We start from the raw sequence: 19,761 nt of genomic DNA, 5'->3' as shown, positions 1-19,761 counted from the left end.
TGGTATGTGGTGTTTTGTGCGTGGATGTTGTGTGGGTGATGGTGTAGTGTGCCTCTGTGTGATGGGGTTCTCTATTCTGTGCTCTCTCTCTGGCCTTCTCTCTAATTTTGGGTGGTACGGGTTTGTGGGTGATGTGGGTGTGTGTTTTATATTGTGTTGGGTGTGTGGGAGTGGTGTGTGTCTGTGTATCAGGTGTGTGTATTTGGAATTGTCCAATGTGGCGGTGTTTTGTATATGTGTGTGTATTTTGAGCGCGGCAGTGTGTACCGCCAATGGAATACCACGGTTGAAAGACCGCTGCATGGATTCGTGGGTCGTAATAGCATGGGCGTGTTTCTGTTTGCGTGGAGGTGGAGGATTTGTTTCCGCATGTTTATCGCTGACCTTTGGTGTGGCGGGTTTGTGTTGGTGTCTGAATTCAGCGGATTCGGTGATGTCTGTCATAATAGCTGTGGCGGTCTACCGCGGCCGCGACGGTGTATTGGCGGTCTTCTGCACGGCGGTAAGCGCCTTATACCGCCAATGTTGTAATGACCCCCTATATGTTCTTTGTTTATTCTATATGTTCTTTGTTTATATTACCATTCCACTTCTCTTCAAAATATAATTCTTTTCTGTGGACATCGTTTAATGCTGATGTAGGAAGGAGTAAACACTGGCAGAATTTCAGCCATGATACTCCTCTTATGAGAAGGAAATTAAGCCAGTGTATTCTCCTCCAGATTTAGCACATCTTCTGAAATCAGAGGGTTTCCTCTAGAACCCAACTTTAATTCATGCTCTTTATCTCTATTACCATCTAATTTTGTTGTCTCCATTCCTTCACCACAGAAATAATTTTGTTGTCTCTTAATGTCTCCAGATGCTGCTGCTTGGCACAGGTAGTTGACTGTCCACTTATATGGTGACACAGGGTTAGCACTAGCTCTGAGATGTCAACTGAAGTGTCTGTGTTGTCTGTCTTTGATGGTCCTATACAGGATGCAGGTGGACCATTGCGTAATTTGGGTCTCCAGATTGAGGGTGCAGCTGGATTAGACACAACACTAATAGGGTTGGGTGGCTGTCCATTTGAATAAGTAAGCATATTATTGGTGTAGGTTCCTTGGGACTCAGTTGGGCATTGTGAGAAACTAGGGCTGATTGCAGAGGCCCCATAACTTTTTGCCCCCATTTTCCACTTTATGCTGGTGTTTTCCTGACTCTGATGGTGCCCTGGGTACTGCTAACCAGTCCCAGGGCCTGTGCTCTGTGTAAAATGGATATGCAAATTAGGCTAATTATAATTGGCTAAGTTAACCTACCTATAAGTCCCTAGTATATGGTAGGGCATGTAGGTTTAGGGACCACAGCATAGGTGGTGCACACCTAGGTGCATTGCTGAGGTGGCCAGTGTCATTTTAAAAGCAAGCCTGCCTTGCTGGCTGCTTTTAAATTAAAGTTATATGCAAATTCGACTTTGGAATTAAAGGTACTTCCAAAGTCTTAAACTACCTTATTTTTACATATAAGTCACCCCTAAGGTGTGCCCTATGTGCCCCTAGGGCTGGGTGCCATGTAACTATAAGCAGGGACTTTATAAAAATAGATTTATAAGCCCTGGTGAGGTAAAAACAGCCAAATTCGTTTTTCCCTCATTGAAGTAAATGGCCTTCATAGGCTAGAATGGGCAGACTTTATTTTAAATTTTAAAGTCTCCTTAAATGTTACATACCAAGAATTTGGTATCAAATTGATTGTTGTAATAAATCCCACAACTTCCAGTTGTTGGATTTAATATAACTTGTCCAGGTAAAAAGTTTAGACTTTACCTAAAAAGTTGCCAAATTCAGCTCTGCATTGTTTTTGCTGCTGTGCTCTGATTGGCCAGCCTGCAGCAGCTTCTGCCAGGCTGCCTTGATGAGGTGTGAAGTGGCCAGACTTCACACAAAGGAATGTGCTTGGGGGAGAGAATCTCCCCTCAGCAGATGGTGAGGCAGGAAGGGGGAGGGCTGCCAAACTGGTCTTCAAAGGCAGAGAAGGACATTTGCAGCACCCAGCAACACCCCCACATCCTGCAACCCCAGACAATTAGGTGCCCCCTTGATTAGATTAGGAGAGGGGTGTGTTTATGATTTTTAGCCACACCTGTGGATGGGCTCAGCCAGATGTAACCTCCAAAAATCAGATTCATCCATGTTGGATTTTTAGAGACTGTTGCCTTCTGGGATGGATTTTTGCCACACTTCCCAGGAAGTGGTCATCACAGGGGGACGACCCTGTCCCTGATTGGAGAACCAGGGCCCCCCTGCTTTTCACCCAGAAGCAAGGATAAAACTGGCAAACCTGCACCCACACCTCAGATCCCCTCCAGAAATCAACAAGAAAGGAACTAAAGAAGAAGAAGTACTGCCCTGCTGGACCCCTGGCCTGCACCTGGAACCTGCACTCAGAAGGACTGCACCAGCTGCACACTTGGGCTTCACCACAAGAAGGACTTTGCCTGGCTTCAACTGGTTCAAGGAGGGACTCCCTGTTTGCTACAGGTGAAAAATTGCTAAACCAGAGTCCCCTGCACCAACTCCTGAAGAAAGCGACCAGCTGACCACTGTCCAGTGGCCAAAAAGGAGTTTGCGCCAGGTGCATTCTGGGAGTTGAAGTCCGCACCCCCAAGGACCATCACAGAACTTCTGGACCCTTGGGGTGAGCTGTGGACCCCAAAAGAACCTTAAAAGAACATCTGGGTGAAGCCCCAGAAGTTTGGAAAAGATTGGAGAATTTTTGAAAAAAAGCTCCATAAAGTGACCGACCCGACGCGGAAATTCTAGCCGGCTTGCCTCAACCGCGACCCGGCCTGACTTCGTGGTTCGTCCCGGTAAAGAAAAACATCCAAAAAAGAGACTAAGTCCGAAGGTAAAAAGTTGACCGGGACCTCCCAGCCATCGTATCCGAGAAGGGCTCCATGGACGTCGGATCAAGATCCAGGTTTACCCCGGTCGAAGGATTTTCATCTCGAAAAAACGACTAAGTCCGAAGGTAAAAATCACCACCGAGGAAACCGACTTCGCGTATCCGGACAAGGGCTCCAGGAGGTCGGATCCAACTGGCAGGTTCGTCCCGGGGAAGAAAAACATCAAAAAAGAGACTAAGTCAGAAGGTAACTTTTTAACCGAGGCCTCCCGCGACTTGTAGCCGAGCAGGGCTCCATCGCGGTCGGCCTGAAAGTTTGACTTTGCCCCGGTCCTGGTGCAACCAGATGACCCGATTGGCACTTTTTGTTTCTAAGCGCTAGAAAATAATAATACTTTAAAAATTCATATCTCCGGTTCCCCTGAACCGATTTTAATCGTTTTTGTGTCATTTTAAAGATAAAAATATAAACTATTTTTATAAATTGGTTTTGGATTTTTAAACTGTTTCCTGTGTTTTATTTAATTACTGTTTTGTGATATTTGAATGCTTTACACTTTGTCTCCTAAGTTAAGCCTTGACGCTCGTTGCCAAGCTACCAAGGGTTGAGCTGGGATTAATTTACTGAGACCTAACTGTACCTATGTGGAGGTTAGTGGCTTGTTGCTAGGTGCAGGTACCTACCTGCCCTACCAATAACCCATTTTTCAACATAATTGGAAGCAGCGACGGGATCCTGTACTTGTGTTCAATATCACGTTACAGTTTTGGGTAAAACAAATTAAAAATCCTTTAAATTGTCCTAGTGCAAAAATTGTTTTTAATTTTTAATTTGGATTAATTTCAATTATTGAATTTTTGTAATTTTTCTAAATTCTTGTTTCCAATTTTTGCAAAACGTTTTTGTTGACACAAAACTAGGGAACCATGGAGCTTGATCTGGCTAGCCTACCCACACTGACAGTAGTCCAGCTTAGGGGGTTGTGTATTGAAAGAGGGTTGCCTGCAACCACTGATCTCAGGAAGCAAATCCTGATCACATCCCTGACAGCATGGGCTGAGGCCCAAGAGGTAGAGTCAGAAGAAGCACCAGAGGAGGGAGAAAGAAGGGAGGATGCAAGCTCTAACCACTCAGGGGAGGGAAGGCATCTGAGCCTAAGTGAGGATGAGGAAGAACGGTCCTCAGTAAATACAGTCACTAGGGGCAGACCCAAAGCTAGTGGTGGGAAGGGGGTTCTTTCAGGAGGAGAGAACCCATCCATCAGAGAAAGAGAGCTGGAGGCCCAGCTAGCATACACAGCTTTGGAAGCAGAGAAGCTGGCCCTAGAAAAGAAAAAGTGGGCATACAAAGAGAAAAGAGATGGAAGCAGCGATAAAGAAGCTGAGGTGTCCATGGGTGGGGGAGTTTGCCCCAGATTACCCAAGGGGGTAGTTCCTGCTTATGTAGAGGGGGATGACATAGATAAGTGGCTGGGGGCCTTTGAGAGGACACTCCAAATGAGAAGGGTTAGGCCTCAATACTGGGGTTCCCTTTTGTGGGAGTTGGTCCCCAACTCAGGGAGGGATAGGCTTCTGACCTTAAGGGGGGAGGAGGCAGATTCATACCCTAGTATGAAGAGGTGCTTAGCCAAGAAGTTTGGTCTGACCCCAGAGCAATATAGAATGAAGTTCAGGGACACCCAGAAGGTCAGTACCCAGTCTTGGGTTGACTTTGTGGACATTTCACTAAAGGCACTAGAGGGCTGGATTATTGGTAACAAAGTAGATACTTATGAGGGGTTATACAATCTGATCATGAGAGAGCACATCTTGACCAATTGTACCCAAGAAAGGTTACGCCAGCATCTAGTGGACTCTAAGCAGACCAACCCTAGAGAGCTAGGGGAGGCAGCTGATGAGTGGTTGAGAACCAGGGTGGTTGTCAAGTCCCAGGGGGGAGACTCCAAGAAGGGGGGGACAGGTCCCCAAAAACCTAAGGAGGGAGGTGGTAAGCCCACCACAGAGACTCCCTCTGTACCCCAGAACCCTAAGAAGGAGGAGAGTAAATCCCACTCCCACTCTGACAAGCAGAGACAGGGAGACCCAGGATTAAAAAAACTCTTGGACAGTAGGGCTTGCTTTGACTGTCAGCAGACAGGTCACTTCAGAGGAGATGCAGCCTGTCCAAGGAAGGTGGTTAGCACTGGGCTGTCCAGTGTAGCCATAGAGGAGGATTCCTCAGATGATGAAGTCCTCCTAGCATTGTGCTGGGAGACAGGACCAGATGGTAAGCTGGTGATCCCTGAGGGTGGGAGTAGGCACTTCCACCACATTCAAGTGAATGGGATCCCTACCACTGGCCTGAGGGACACCTGTGCCAGTCACACTATAGTGAGTGACCGGTTAGTGACCCCAGACATGTATGTCCCAGGAAAGACAAAGAAAGTCAAGATAGCCACAGGGAAGGTCACCTCCAAACCTGTAGCCATAGTGCCCCTAGAGAGGGAGGGTATCCTTGACTGGATTAGGGTGGTAGTCAGTGCTGACCTTCCCCTAGATTGTATCCTGGGCAATGACCTTCCAGAGGTGAGTCTGGTCACAGATGGGGTGGTCGCCCAGGGCGCCCCCCCAACCCAAAGTCCTGGGGAGTCAGTCCCTACAGTTAGGAGACAGGGGTCCCCAAGAAAAGGAAAGAAGAAAAGAAAGGGTAGGCCACTCTTAAAGAGAGTTCCAGGGAGCCAAGGGCCTTCTGCCCCAGTAAGGGGGGAGCCCAGAGTTGGCACTGGTGAGGCCTCACCTGACCCCAAGGAAATCCTGAGTAGTCAAGCAGCTGTCCAGATGCAAGGTGTTGCCCCTGCACTGACAGAAGGGAGAGTGGAAGGAGGGTGTCTGCCACAGGAGGTGGTAGCCCCCCACTCTAGACAGCAAGAGGGGTGCCAGGACCCCAAAGAAGCCCCTAAAGCAGCTCAGCCACCTGTCAGTGGAGAGCTTAGGGTGTGGTTCTGGGTACTGACAGCTGTCAGTAGCCTCTGCTGGGTGCTAGCCTTCCTGGCAGCACTGTACTTGGCCTGGGAGGCAGACCCCAAGGCCAATAGCAAAGTAGGCCCCCTGACCCTGTTGGTCATGGTGGGGTTGCTCAAGTGTTGGGTGACCTCTTTGGGTAAGCTAGGTGTTGCCCTAGCAAAGTTAGGAGTAGGGGAGGTGGGCACCTCACTACCCAAGTTGGCAGAGAGAGAGGAGGAAGACCCCCCTAGAGGGAAGTTTCAGTTTGAGTTGGGTCCTTTTACTGTTGGGATGGCTTCACTACCCAGAGGGAGTGACCCTGACAGGAGGATATAAGGCAGAGTAGGCCCTGCAAAGGTACAGCCAGTTTTCTTCACTGTCTTCCTCGCCTAACAAGCCAGGAAGACTCTCCCAGGGTTGGGCTGAGTCTCCTGGGCGTGTGGGCTGGGGGGGGGGGTTGTGTGAGAAACTAGGGCTGATTGCAGAGGCCCCATAACTTTTTGCCCCCATTTTCCACTTTATGCTGGTGTTTTCCTGACTCTGATGGTGCCCTGGGTACTGCTAACCAGTCCCAGGGCCTGTGCTCTGTGTAAAATGGATATGCAAATTAGGCTAATTATAATTGGCTAAGTTAACCTACCTATAAGTCCCTAGTATATGGTAGGGCATGTAGGTTTAGGGACCACAGCATAGGTGGTGCACACCTAGGTGCATTGCTGAGGTGGCCAGTGTCATTTTAAAAGCAAGCCTGCCTTGCTGGCTGCTTTTAAATTAAAGTTATATGCAAATTCGACTTTGGAATTAAAGGTACTTCCAAAGTCTTAAACTACCTTATTTTTACATATAAGTCACCCCTAAGGTGTGCCCTATGTGCCCCTAGGGCTGGGTGCCATGTAACTATAAGCAGGGACTTTATAAAAATAGATTTATAAGCCCTGGTGAGGTAAAAACAGCCAAATTCGTTTTTCCCTCATTGAAGTAAATGGCCTTCATAGGCTAGAATGGGCAGACTTTATTTTAAATTTTAAAGTCTCCTTAAATGTTACATACCAAGAATTTGGTATCAAATTGATTGTTGTAATAAATCCCACAACTTCCAGTTGTTGGATTTAATATAACTTGTCCAGGTAAAAAGTTTAGACTTTAGCTAAAAAGTTGCCAAATTCAGCTCTGCATTGTTTTTGCTGCTGTGCTCTGATTGGCTAGCCTGCAGCAGCTTCTGCCAGGCTGCCTTGATGAGGTGTGAAGTGGCCAGACTTCACACAAAGGAATGTGCTTGGGGTAGAGAATCTCCCCTCAGCAGATGGTGAGGCAGGAAGGGGGAGGGCTGCCAAACTGGTCTTCAAAGGCAGAGGACATTTGCAGCACCCAGCAACACCCCCACATCCTGCAACCCCAGACAATTAGGTGCCCCCTTGATTAGATTAGGAGAGGGCAGGAGAGGGGTGTGTTTATGATTTTTAGCCACACCAGTGGGTGGGCTCAGCCAGATGTAACCTCCAAAAATCAGATTCATCCATGTTGGATTTTTAGAGACTGTTGCCTTCTGGGATGGATTTTTGCCACACTTCCCAGGAAGTGGTCATCACAGGGGGACGACCCTGTCCCTGATTGGAGAACCAGGGCCCCCCTGCTTTTCACCCAGGAGCAAGGATAAAACTGGCAAACCTGCACCCACGCCTCAGATCCCCTCCAGAAATCAACAAGAAAGGAACTAAAGAAGAAGAAGGACTGCCCTGCTGGACCCCTGGCCTGCACCTGGAACCTGCACTCAGAAGGACTGCACCAGTTGCACACTTGGGCTTCACCACAAGAAGGACTTTGCCTGGCTTCAACTGGTTCAAGGAGGGACTCCCTGTTTGCTACAGGTGAAAAATTGCTAAACCAGAGTCCCCTGCACCAACTCCTGAAGAAAGCGACCAGCTGACCACTGTCCAGTGGCCAAAAAGGAGTTTGCACCAGGTGCATTCTGGGAGTTGAAGTCCGCACCCCCAAGGACCATCACAGAACTTCTGGACCCTTGGGGTGAGCTGTGGACCCCAAAAGAACCTTAAAAGAACATCTGGGTGAAGCCCCAGAAGTTTGGAAAAGATTGGAGAATTTTTGAAAAAAAGCTCCATAAAGTGACCGACCCGACGCGGAAATTCTAGCCGGCTTGCCTCAACCGCGACCCGGCCTGACTTCGTGGTTCGTCCCGGTAAAGAAAAACATCCAAAAAAGAGACTAAGTCCGAAGGTAAAAAGTTGACCGGGACCTCCCAGCCATCGTATCCGAGAAGGGCTCCATGGACGTCGGATCAAGATCCAGGTTTACCCCGGTCGAAGGATTTTCATCTCGAAAAAACGACTAAGTCCGAAGGTAAAAATCAACACCGAGGAAACCGACTTCGCGTATCCGGACAAGGGCTCCAGGAGGTCGGATCCAACTGGCAGGTTCGTCCCGGGGAAGAAAAACATAAAAAAAGAGACTAAGTCAGAAGGTAACTTTTTAACCGAGGCCTCCCGCGACTTGTAGCCGAGCAGGGCTCCATCGCGGTCGGCCTGAAAGTTTGACTTTGCCCCGGTCCTGGTGCAACCAGATGACCCGATTGGCGCTTTTTGTTTCTAAGCGCTAGAAAATAATAATACTTTAAAACTTCATATCTCCGGTTCCCCTGAACCGATTTTAATCGTTTTTGTGTCATTTTAAAGATAAAAATATAAACTATTTTTATAAATTGGTTTTGGATTTTTAAACTGTTTCCTGTGTTTTATTTAATTACTGTTTTGTGATATTTGAATGCTTTACACTTTGGCCCTCATTCTGACTTGGCGGGCGGCGGAGGCCGCCCGCCAAAGTCCCGCCGTCAGGTTACCGTTCCGCGGTCGAAAGACCGCGGCGGTAATTCTGACTTTCCCGCTGGGCTGGCGGGCGGTCGCCTTCAGGCCGCCCGCCAGCCCAGCGGGAAAGAGGCTTCCACGATGAAGCCGGCTCGGAATCGAGCCGGCGGAGTGGAAGCTGTGTGACGGGTGCAGTTGCACCCGTCGCGTATTTCACTGTCTGCGCAGCAGACAGTGAAATACATTTAGGGGCCCTCTTACGGGGGCCCCTGCAATGCCCATGCCAGTGGCATGGGCACTGCATGGGCCCCCAGGGGCCCCGCGACCCCCCCCTACCGCCATCCGGATCCCGGCGGTCGGACCGCCGGGATCTGGATGGCGGTAGGGGGGGTCGGAATCCCCTCGGCGGCGCAGCAAGCTGCGCCGCCTTGGAGGATTCAATGGGGCGGCGGTACACTGGCGGGAGACCGCCAGTGTTGCCGGTCCGACCGCGGCTTTACCGCCGCGGTCGGAATCCCCATTGGAGCACCGCCGGCCTGTCGGCGGTGCTCCCGCGGTCCTCCGCCCTGGCGGTCTTTGACCGCCAGGGTCAGAATGACCGCCTTTGTCTCCTAAGTTAAGCCTTGACGCTCGTTGCTAAGCTACCAAGGGTTGAGCTGGGATTAATTTACTGAGACCTAACTGTACCTATGTGGAGGTTAGTGGCTTGTTGCTAGGTGTAGGTACCTACCTGCCCTACCAATAACCCATTTTCCAACAGGCATGGTGTGTTGTTTAGTTCAACTTGGGTGCTTGTGTCTACTCTTCCTTTGACTGGCGGAGTGTGGAGGTTTGCCTCCTTGCGTAGCCTTGGTGGGGCCGCCCCTGAGTTGTTCACTGAGACCTATATTGGGTACAGAGGGACACCTATATTGGGTACAGAGGGGTAACTTCACAATGAACTGAAGAATTAGGAGGTTTGTGGGCATTTAACGATAAGGGCTCTTTATTAGGTGTTGCGCTTTTCTTAAGCTGTTTCCTAAGCTTTTTCTTTGTTCTCCGATAGCGTGGCTGAGTGATCTGGATTAAAGGAGATTCTGCCACCTTGATGTCACCTTTAGCTAACACAGCGTTGTTGTGTGTACTACTCTCAAAGTTAGGAGATAGTTGGTTTGAGGGTGGCTTTTAAGTGTGTTATCTCTGTTCTCCTTGAGGGCCTTCCCCTTTCCTCATTTGTGTTATGTTGAACATCTAAACGTTTTCTTTCTCTTACATATGTTCAGGGTTTGCTGTAGAAATACTATTGCTTGTAGATGTTCTGGCCACGCATCTAACTGTGGTGACCAGCTTCAATAGACTCTTTGGGAGTGAGCCCATTTTGTCAATGATGGGGTGCATGAGCACAGCCCTCCTTCCACCTTGCCTTGGATTTTGGCTTCTACAGAGTCCAGCTTAGTAATCAGATCCGATGGGTAGAAGGCCAGTGATTGTAAAAGGTCAATTTGAAGCGGCATTTTGTATGACTGCCATAATAGTGCTTTGGCTATTGCCTCTTGGGAGGCACTAATCGAGGACATAAACAGGTCAGCAGATTGGGGAGGCTCTGGAAGTTCATGCCTTGTTGTGGTGGATGCTCTGAGAGGCTCTGGGGTGAGCTACAATGTTTTTTTATTTGTATGTCAATGATGGGTCAGAAGGTTGCTGAGAGATTGCCTAGTTTATAATTGACTTGAACTTTGTTGCACTGTTTGCATTCAGGATAGTGGATTTAAGTGGTACCGTCTGAGAAGAAGCAAGACAGCTAGTGTGGATTTGAGCGAGAAATTGATTTTCATGCTCTGCTAGTGTGTCAGCGGCGTGAAGCTTAGGGGAAGATGTTAACCCTTCATTTCGTCCATGACGTGGCCCTTCTAAAGTGTAAGGTCCACCGTAGGTTGTGGGGGAGATTGGCTTCATCACCAGTGCACGCTTGGAACCGACTCAGCCTTGGGCAGGAACGAGTCCTATGAGTAGATCTAGAAACTTTCTAAGTGTGCCCCACACTGAACAACAGGTGCCAGTGACTGAAAGAATGTATGGGCGGTGAGGAAGTTCAGGGTTAAATTTCACTTCTAAATTTCTACAGTAATTTGCAGGTGGGAATAAAGAGGGAGTTCATCTGTCAACCGGAAACTGGGAGAAAAATGTTGATCTTTCAATAAATTAGTAATTCAGTCTTTCGCCTCTATATCAACAAGGTATTGCCTCCCCTTGTCAGATACCCATGAATCAGATGTTTTTCTTATTTCTTTCTCCAGCCCTCAGCTGTCCACCAAACAGCCATTATGCTGTATGTGCAGACAGCTGTTCCACATCTTGTGTCGGAATCACAAATCTACCTAAGTGCCCAACATCTTGCAAGGAGGGCTGCGAATGTGATGATGGATTTGTATTTGATGGCCAAGGATGTGTCTATATTGAGAATTGTGGCTGCTTCGAGAATGGAAAATACTACAATGTAAGCATTATTACTCTATATACCTAATTAGCTAAAAAGAGTGAGAAGCTTGGGGAGAAGAATGATGATGCATATAATTTATTTTCAGTGGCACACAATGGATTTCAGTATCTAAATCTCTCTGTCTGTTTCTCTCTCTCTCTCTACCTATACATACATGTATATACATAATATATACCCATACAAATATATATGTACAGACACATGTATATATATATATATATAATAATAATATGTATATGTATATATAACAACATATAATATGGCTCATTCACAAATACGCATGATATTGCAGAAATATTGGCATATATTGAAAAGTGATCAGATCATAGAAAAAGGCATCAGAAAAAATACCCAGATAACTTACAGGAGAGGTAAATCTATGCGTGATGCACTTGTAAGAAGTGATATCAGACAACATGATAACAAACAGATGTGGCTAACTCCTAATGATGGTTTATAAATGCTCCAAATGTAAGGCATGTAAAAATGGCGAGAGCATTAAGACAGTTGTTAAAAATGGAAAAACCATTCATAAGAATAAGGGAGTATATACGAGTTAGAGTGATTATGTTATTTATGTACTCAAGTGTAGCTGCCTTAAGATGTATATAGGCAGCATGAAATTGCAGGTACATAAACGCATCCTAGAACATTTGTGAGCAGTCCATTACAAAGATGATTCTTATCCGGTAGCTAGGCACATTCGAGAAGTACATGGAGGAGACATAACGAATCTAAAATACAGTGTGAACGATGGGATACCTAAGGACCCCAGGGGTGGAGATAGAGAGAAGAAGCTAAGAACTCTTGAGTCAAAGTATACATTAGCGTTTGATACTAAAGAACCTAACGGATTAAATAAGAGTGAAGAGCTACATATACATTTAAAGATTTAAATCACTTCATGGGTAATTATTGATCATGACAATCTTTTGTATATGAAGCCATCCGGGTTGATTTTCTAAAATGTGAAAATGTTATTTCAATCATAAGAGTGAAGTGATACGTGGATTAACATGTAATACAGCATGGGGAACAATGAGTTGATTGAATATGTTGAAATTGGTGAGGAGGTTTTTTTCATCGTTTCCGTTTACTATTCAATAAAACTTAATGAATATTGGGATTTTTTCACATTCCTTCTTATGATATATACATTATTATTTTCACATAGTATTTTATATATTTATAGATAAGCCCACATTATTGTTTGTAATGATTTAAATAGCATTTGAGGTGAAATAGATTTGGCAAGATTATTCACCTAGGATGAATGTTTTGCCATAGAGATTAGGCAGAGTATTGTTTAGCAATCGTCATCATTATGCCGAATGTTTGGCCGATTTCACAGAAGCATAGTAAATATGTGATATATTAATTTTTACTGTATGATTTGGTATATAAACTACGAGTAATTATGTATTTAGATTGCATCAGTGTAAGAAATAGATTGTAGTGTGAAATAGATTTGGCGTGAATATTCACCTAGGAAGAATGTTTTGCCATAGAGATTAGGTAGAGTATTGTTACGCAATCGTCATAATTATGCCGAACGTTTGGGCGATTTCACGGAAGCATTGTAAATACACAATATATTAATTTCTACAGTATGATTTGGTATATACATAATGATTATTTATGTATTTTGATTGCACAAATGTGAGGAAATAGATTGTAGTTGAATGGACAGGAAAAGAGACGATCGTATTAAATTGTATAAATAGTGAATAAAGATGGCAGCCAGCAGGCCGATGAAGGCAGTCATGCCGAAATGCATTCCTGTTGTGCTTGCACAATAAAATTCAAGATTACACGCTCTGGTGTGCTGTTCCCCTGATTTATTATTAGAGGCAAGTGTGGATATATACATATATATATATATATATATATATATATATATATATATATTGAATTAAAAAAACAAAGGCTAAACCTTAGTTAGAATTAGGAAAACTTAATTTTAAAGTTATAGCTATAACATATAATTATAATTTACCCACAACCTTAAAATTACTGTAACTCCAATGCAGCTCCAAACAGTGTTGTCAACTCCCTTGGCACACTACATTAACTATAATTGAGCCTTCGTGATTCACTGCTTATACACTTTCATTTTACGTCATCTACACCATCATAGCATTCATAACAATACATATAACATCTCAAATAACATAATTTGTGAGAAAACTGTGCATAGCAGAGTGCTGAGTTATAGTTAATGTAGTGTGTCTAGCGTGCTGATGCCACTATGTACAGAGGTGGTGCTCAAGTGAAAGTAATTTTAGTTGGTGAGTAAATTATAAATTTATATGTAGAATGGAATGGCATGTTGTAGAGTGTAGTGGAGTGAATAGTCATAGGGCCTCATTTACAAGGATTTAGCGCTGTTATAGTGTAATTGTGTCTGATGCTGCAGCAGCGCTACAATAAATCCAGATTTACAAAGTGACACTAGAGGTCTCTAGCATCACTTTTCCTTGCCTAACATCATTTTTTAACAGCGCCGGATCTGGCTGCATTATATACTGACAATGATTTGCAAGGTAGGCATTCCCTCTTAAAAAATGACGTTGGGCAGCTAGCGCCATATTTACAAGCCTTCCGAAAAATGGCACACGTCTAGGAAAAGTCGCACTAACTCTGACTAGCATTAAAATTTAAATGCCTGGTCATACCAGATGTTAATATGACTCAGATACAGGTATATAAGGAGAACACATCCAAAACACTCTGGCAACCTGGAGTACACAATGGATTTACTCTTGCTACAATTTGGGGCACAAATGAGACCACTGCAACCCTCACCATCACCACCACATCCACCTGCACCACCACAGTCACCACTACCTGGACCGGAGAGGCAGCACAGAAGAAAAGAGCGCATCTACTGCCAGCGGTCATCCCTGACTGCCCTCAGGGAGGAGGAAATTGCGCAGAGAGTCCATCATACAACTACTCTATCTCATTGCACCCCAACTGCAGGCAACGATTGAGAGGGCCACACTATCGGGGCCCCTACCAGACTCCTAGCTGTTCTTCATCTGCTTGCATCTGGATCCTTTCAGACCACTGCAGCACGATTGGGCCGAGTAACACAGCCACCCCTGTCTGCACTCCTGCCTTCTGTCCTGGATGCAGTCCTCCGTCTCACACCCCGCCACATCTCTTCCACAACACCCAGCAATTACAGCAGGAAATTAAACAGGACTTTTATGCCTTTGCTGGGTTTCCCTATGTGCTCAGTTTGTCGGACTGCACCATGTGCAACTTGAACCTCCTGATGAATCTGAACACATATACCACAACAAGAAACACACCCACTCAATGAATGTGCAGGCCATTGTGGGTTGTGCATCAATGTGCTGGTCAAATACTCGGGCAGCATCCATGATAGTTATATCTTCTGCCAATCCATCATCAACAAAAGATTTCTGGATGGCCAATATGGAAATGGCTTGCAGGTAAGCAGACAACAGGAAACTAACAGACAGAATAGCAAATAGAGATGGGGACACAATACACAGACAATATTCTGTCTGCACACATCGGGACAACACAATGAGGCCTGTCACACCTACATGCACCATGCGTTCATGCACATATCTAATGCAAATAATCCTGACATACAGGTAAATACATCTCAAGCCACTGCTGCACATGTTGCAGACAGGATATTTGTTCTACATCTGTGTGTGCAAGGGAAGTGTAACATCTATACTGGGGGTTGTCACATGCAACACACATGGGACATCAGCAGTGTCATGGGCCAAAAATCACGGACTAGTGGCCTCAGTTACCAGGCCCTTGCACCACTCTGTGCCACCAGAGCAAAATTTTATGGGTACTCCGCTGGCACAGTGTGCCAGTCCACATTTACAAGGCCATGCAAAACCACCTTGTGTGACTTTTCATGGCCTTGTAAATATGGACAACTTACACGCACAACGCTATGAGAAAGGGGCGTTCCAGGGATGTTACTTGGAGTATGCCCATGCAATACCCATGGAAGCTGAAGGTATCTGACGTATTCACAGATTTACAAGACTGGGAATTTTTTTTTGCCATCTCAGGCGGGGTGCATGAGTGATGTAATGGGGAGAATCATCTTTATAACTGCCGGTAACTTCCTCTCTCTATATGTGTGCAGAATGCAGCACACATAGTAAGATGGAAACACCTCTTGTGATGTTTGTGCAGGAAGGTGTTCCTTTCTACACAAAAACAATCATCCCCACAATGCAGGCATCCATGCACCATGGTTCAAGGCTGCCTGTGTTGGTGCTAGGCAGCAATTTGTGTGTCAGTGTAGAGGAAGGGAATAGAAAGATGTTGTATCTTGTAGATATAGGGCTTTCCTGCCCTTCCCTGGTGGCATATGGCAGCACAGAAAGGCACTTGCTGTGGGGCCCTGTGCCATGAGCCTCCTATATGAGGTCCTAGGTGCCAGATGACAAACCATGGCCCATATGCAGGTGACATGTAATAGTACAAATGTACAATGCTATGTCACATAACTCACAACTCACGTGTGAAGTGTAACGCTACACACAGAGATCACTCACTATGCTTTGGAAGCAGCTGCCTTGGCTGAAAAGTGCTCCCACATATACAAATTCCATCCTGAAAGCTAAGTGAAACAACTACAACCCCTGATGCAACTTGTGTGTAAGTCTAGTTGCATGAACCCCAAATTTGCATGAGGCCCCAAGTAATGTGTACCATTTCCCCTTCTTAGAGACATTGGGGGTCATTCTGACCTCGGCGGTAAAATGCCCTTACCGCCGGTCATAAGACCGCCATAACACCGCCGCGGCCGCGGTCAACCGCCACGGTCATTCTGACCCACAACGGCCAAACCTCCAAAAATCCGTACTCCACTGCAGCCCGCCACATCGGCGGGCAGCGGTAAACTGGAGATGACCAAACCTCCACCGTCACGCCAACAGAAATACGCCCATGCCATTACGACCCACGAATCCACACGGCGGTCATTCAAACGCGGTATTTCATTGGCGGTACACCCCGCCGCGGTCAAAATACACACACATCACCAAAACACAGCCACATTGGACAATTTGAAATACACACACCTGATACACATACACACACCACTCCCACACAATCAACCAACTATAAAACACACACCCACATCACCCACAAACCCCTGCGACCCTAATTACTGAGAGAAGGAGAGAGAGACACAGCAGACAATCCATAGCAAGACACACTGAGGCACACTACACCATCACACACACCACATAGTAGCACAAAGCACCACTCACCAACACACTCCTAATCACATACACCACCCCACACCTCACCCACACCACCCCATGGCACCCCAAAGGCACCCACGCTTTTCGGACCAAGAACTCCGGGTCATGGTGGAGGAAATCCTAAGAGTGGAACCCCAGCTCTTCGGCTCGCAGGTGCAGCACACCAGTATAGCCAGGAAGGCGGAGCTATGGCAGCAGATCGTGGACAGGGTCAACGCGGTGGGACAGCATCCCAGGAATAGGGAGGACATCCGCAAAAGATGGAACGACCTACGGGGGAAGGTCCGATCGATGGTCTCCAGGCACAACATCGCGGTCCAGAAGACTGGCGGCGGACCCCCACCCACCCCTCCCGAATTTACATCGTGGGAGCAAGAGGTCTTGACCATCCTGCATCCTCAGGGCCTCGCAGGAGTAGCCGGAGGAATGGACTCTGGTAAGTCCAATCTCAACTACTATATCCCCCCCACCCCACCAGCATGCCAACCCACACCCCCACCCTCACCCCCAACCCCCCAGCACACATCCTCCCTGACAATGTCTCACCAGCACAACCCACCCATCCCAACACCAACTCCTGCATGCCAACACAAATCATGGGCACCCATCACCTAAGCATGACCACTGCACCAACCCCTCCCCCCCACTAAATACCCTCACAACACCTCCCTCCAGGGAATGCCTGCACTGGGGGACAAGGGCACCCACAACACGCATGCTATTGCACACACACAAATAATAACCAAACTCTCTTACCCCATGCAGGACCCGAACGACAACACACCAGCCAGGAGGGTCCAGAAGTGTCCATCCCACCACCGGAACAGGCCCACACTGAGGATAGCAGCTCTGTCGACAGTGAACCTGATGACCAGCCCGGACCATCGGGGACCTCTGGGCAGTCGGTTCCCCTCAGGCAGCCACAGGCCACACCAGACCCGACCCCCTCTGCCGACACCAGCACAGCTCCCACCCAGCGGGCCCATGCCTCTGTCTCTAGGACAGCTCAATCACCGGTGTGTCTGCCACTACAGGGCACCCAGGCTAACCCAACACCCCAACAACAACAGGGACCTGGGGGCAGTGGTGGCGGGCACACCGTCCAGGGGACAGAGGCCGGGGGAAACCGGGCAGCTCGGAGGGCTGCTGTGCGACAGGGGGGGGAGGAGAGGCCCAGGGAACCCACTCTCCAAGAGGCCCTCACCACCATCATGGGGGCATACCACCACTCCCAAGAAACGATGGCGACGGTACAGGCCAGGTTCACTGAGATCCAGGCACAGCAGGAGGAACGCTACATGGGTTTCAGGGAGGAGCTGAGAATCATCGGGACCGCAATGGGGACCATCGTCCTGGCCCTCCACAGGATAGAGGACGCGTTGCGGGACCATGGTGCACCACACAGGGCCCCTGTCACTAGCCCGGACCAGGAACAGCCTACCACCTCCGCCGGCGCTAGTGGACAGGAGGTCCCAACACCTCGACAGCCCCCCAGAACCCCACCTCCTGCTGAAGAACAACCACCCCGTAAGAGGAGCCTGAGACCAAAGAAAAAGACAGAGTAGGATGTCAAGACCCCCGCCTGCAGGACATACCCCCTCAAGTCTTCCCACTGTCCCACATTGCCACCCTGTCCAACCATGAACTGCCTATGCTCCATCCTTCCACAGGCAAAAGGACAATGCACCTGTGAGACTGAGAACTGGACTCTGCCATGGATATTCCTCCACCCCCACCCATCACCCTAAGAATCACATGTACCGATATCTAGCACTGTAAATAAATCACATTTTGCACACAAATCTGTTTTGAGTCATGCTGTATTATTGACAAATGTATTACATATTACTGTTCGATTTCTGTTCTGTCAATTAGTCATGACAACATACCAATGTCAATACGCTGTATTTCATGGGCGAACCAAGCAGAAGTCAGGTACTGAGTCAGACAGCACTGAGAAGGGAAGGGAAAGGCAAAAATCAATGACAAACATCTGTGGGGAACTACAGAAAGTACAGATGCAGGAGGCTATAAGCAATTGTGAAATGGCGTGGGTGATTCTTACCTGGGTGTTACTGGAAATACTGTTGTATCACTCTGTCCCTATTGTCTGTGTCGTCCTCTGAGTCTTCCTCCTCTTCACTCTCCACAGGCTCCACGGCTTCTACAACACCACCATCTGGACCATCCTCCTGCAGGAAAGGCACCTGGCGTCGCAAAGCCAGGTTGTGAAGCATACAGCACGCCACGATGATATGGCACACCTTCTTTGGTGAGTACATTAGGGATCCACCTGTCATATGCAGGCACCTAAACCTGGCCTTCAGGAGGCCAAAGGTTCGCTCAATCACCCTCCTAGTACGCCCATGGGCCTCATTGTAGCGTTCCTCTGCCCTTGTCCGGGGATTCCTTACTGGGGTCAGTAGCCACGGCAGGTTGGGGTAACCAGAGTCACCTATTAGCCACACACGTTGTCTCTGTAGCTGCTCCATCACATAGGGGATGCTGCTATTTCGCATCACATACGCGTCATGCACTGACCCTGGGAACTTGGCATTTACATGGGAGATGTACTGGTCAGCCAAACAGACCACCTGGACATTCATCGAATGATAATTCTTTCTGTTTCGGTACACCTGCTCATCGTCTTTTGGGGGTACCAAAGCCACATTGGTCCCATCAATGGCACCAATGATGTTGGGGATATGTCCAAGGGCATAGAAATCACCCTTCACTGTAGGCAAGTCACCCTCCTCGGGGAAAATGATGTAGCTCCGCATGAGTTTCATCAGGGCAGACAACACTCTGCTCAAAATCTTAGAAAACATAGGCTGAGACATTCCAGATGACATGGCCACTGTGGTCTGGAATGACCCACTGGCCAAAAAATGGAGGACTGACAAAACCTGCACCAGAGGGGGAATCCCTGTGGGTTGGCGGATGGGGGACATCAGGGCTGGCTCCATCTGGGCACACAGTTCATGGATAGTGGCACGGTCAAGTCTGTATCGAAGTATTATATGGCGTTCTTCCATTGTCGACAGGTCCACCAGCGGTCGGTACACGCGAGGATTCCTCCTTCTCATCGCAAGTCCCAGCGGACCGTGCCTAGGAAGGACAACATGGAGCACAGAGTCAGGCAAACCACAGGTACGTACAGACAGCTTGCACAGTTAAAGAATGGCAATGGGTTGAAAGGCGTGTATGTGTGGCAATGCAAGGCCTAGGCCTGTGTGTCGCAGTCAAAATTAAGCCATGTGGGCCCTTGAAATGGCGGCTGCCTGACCTGTGAAGTGGGACAATGGGATGTGAGGTC

General features: G+C 47.6%; 1 pseudogene; it reads left to right on the top strand.

Moving 5' to 3' along the window:
* The window catches only part of LOC138247076 (IgGFc-binding protein-like), a 226,221-nt pseudogene that overhangs the window by 15,539 nt on the left and 190,921 nt on the right, over nt 1-19,761 (top strand).

The sequence above is a fragment of the Pleurodeles waltl genome, chromosome 7 (genome assembly GCF_031143425.1).
Source record: "Pleurodeles waltl isolate 20211129_DDA chromosome 7, aPleWal1.hap1.20221129, whole genome shotgun sequence".
Classification (NCBI taxonomy): Eukaryota; Metazoa; Chordata; class Amphibia; order Caudata; family Salamandridae; genus Pleurodeles; species Pleurodeles waltl.
Note: the sequence above shows the minus strand (reverse complement) of the source record. Positions and strands in the feature narration are given on the sequence as shown.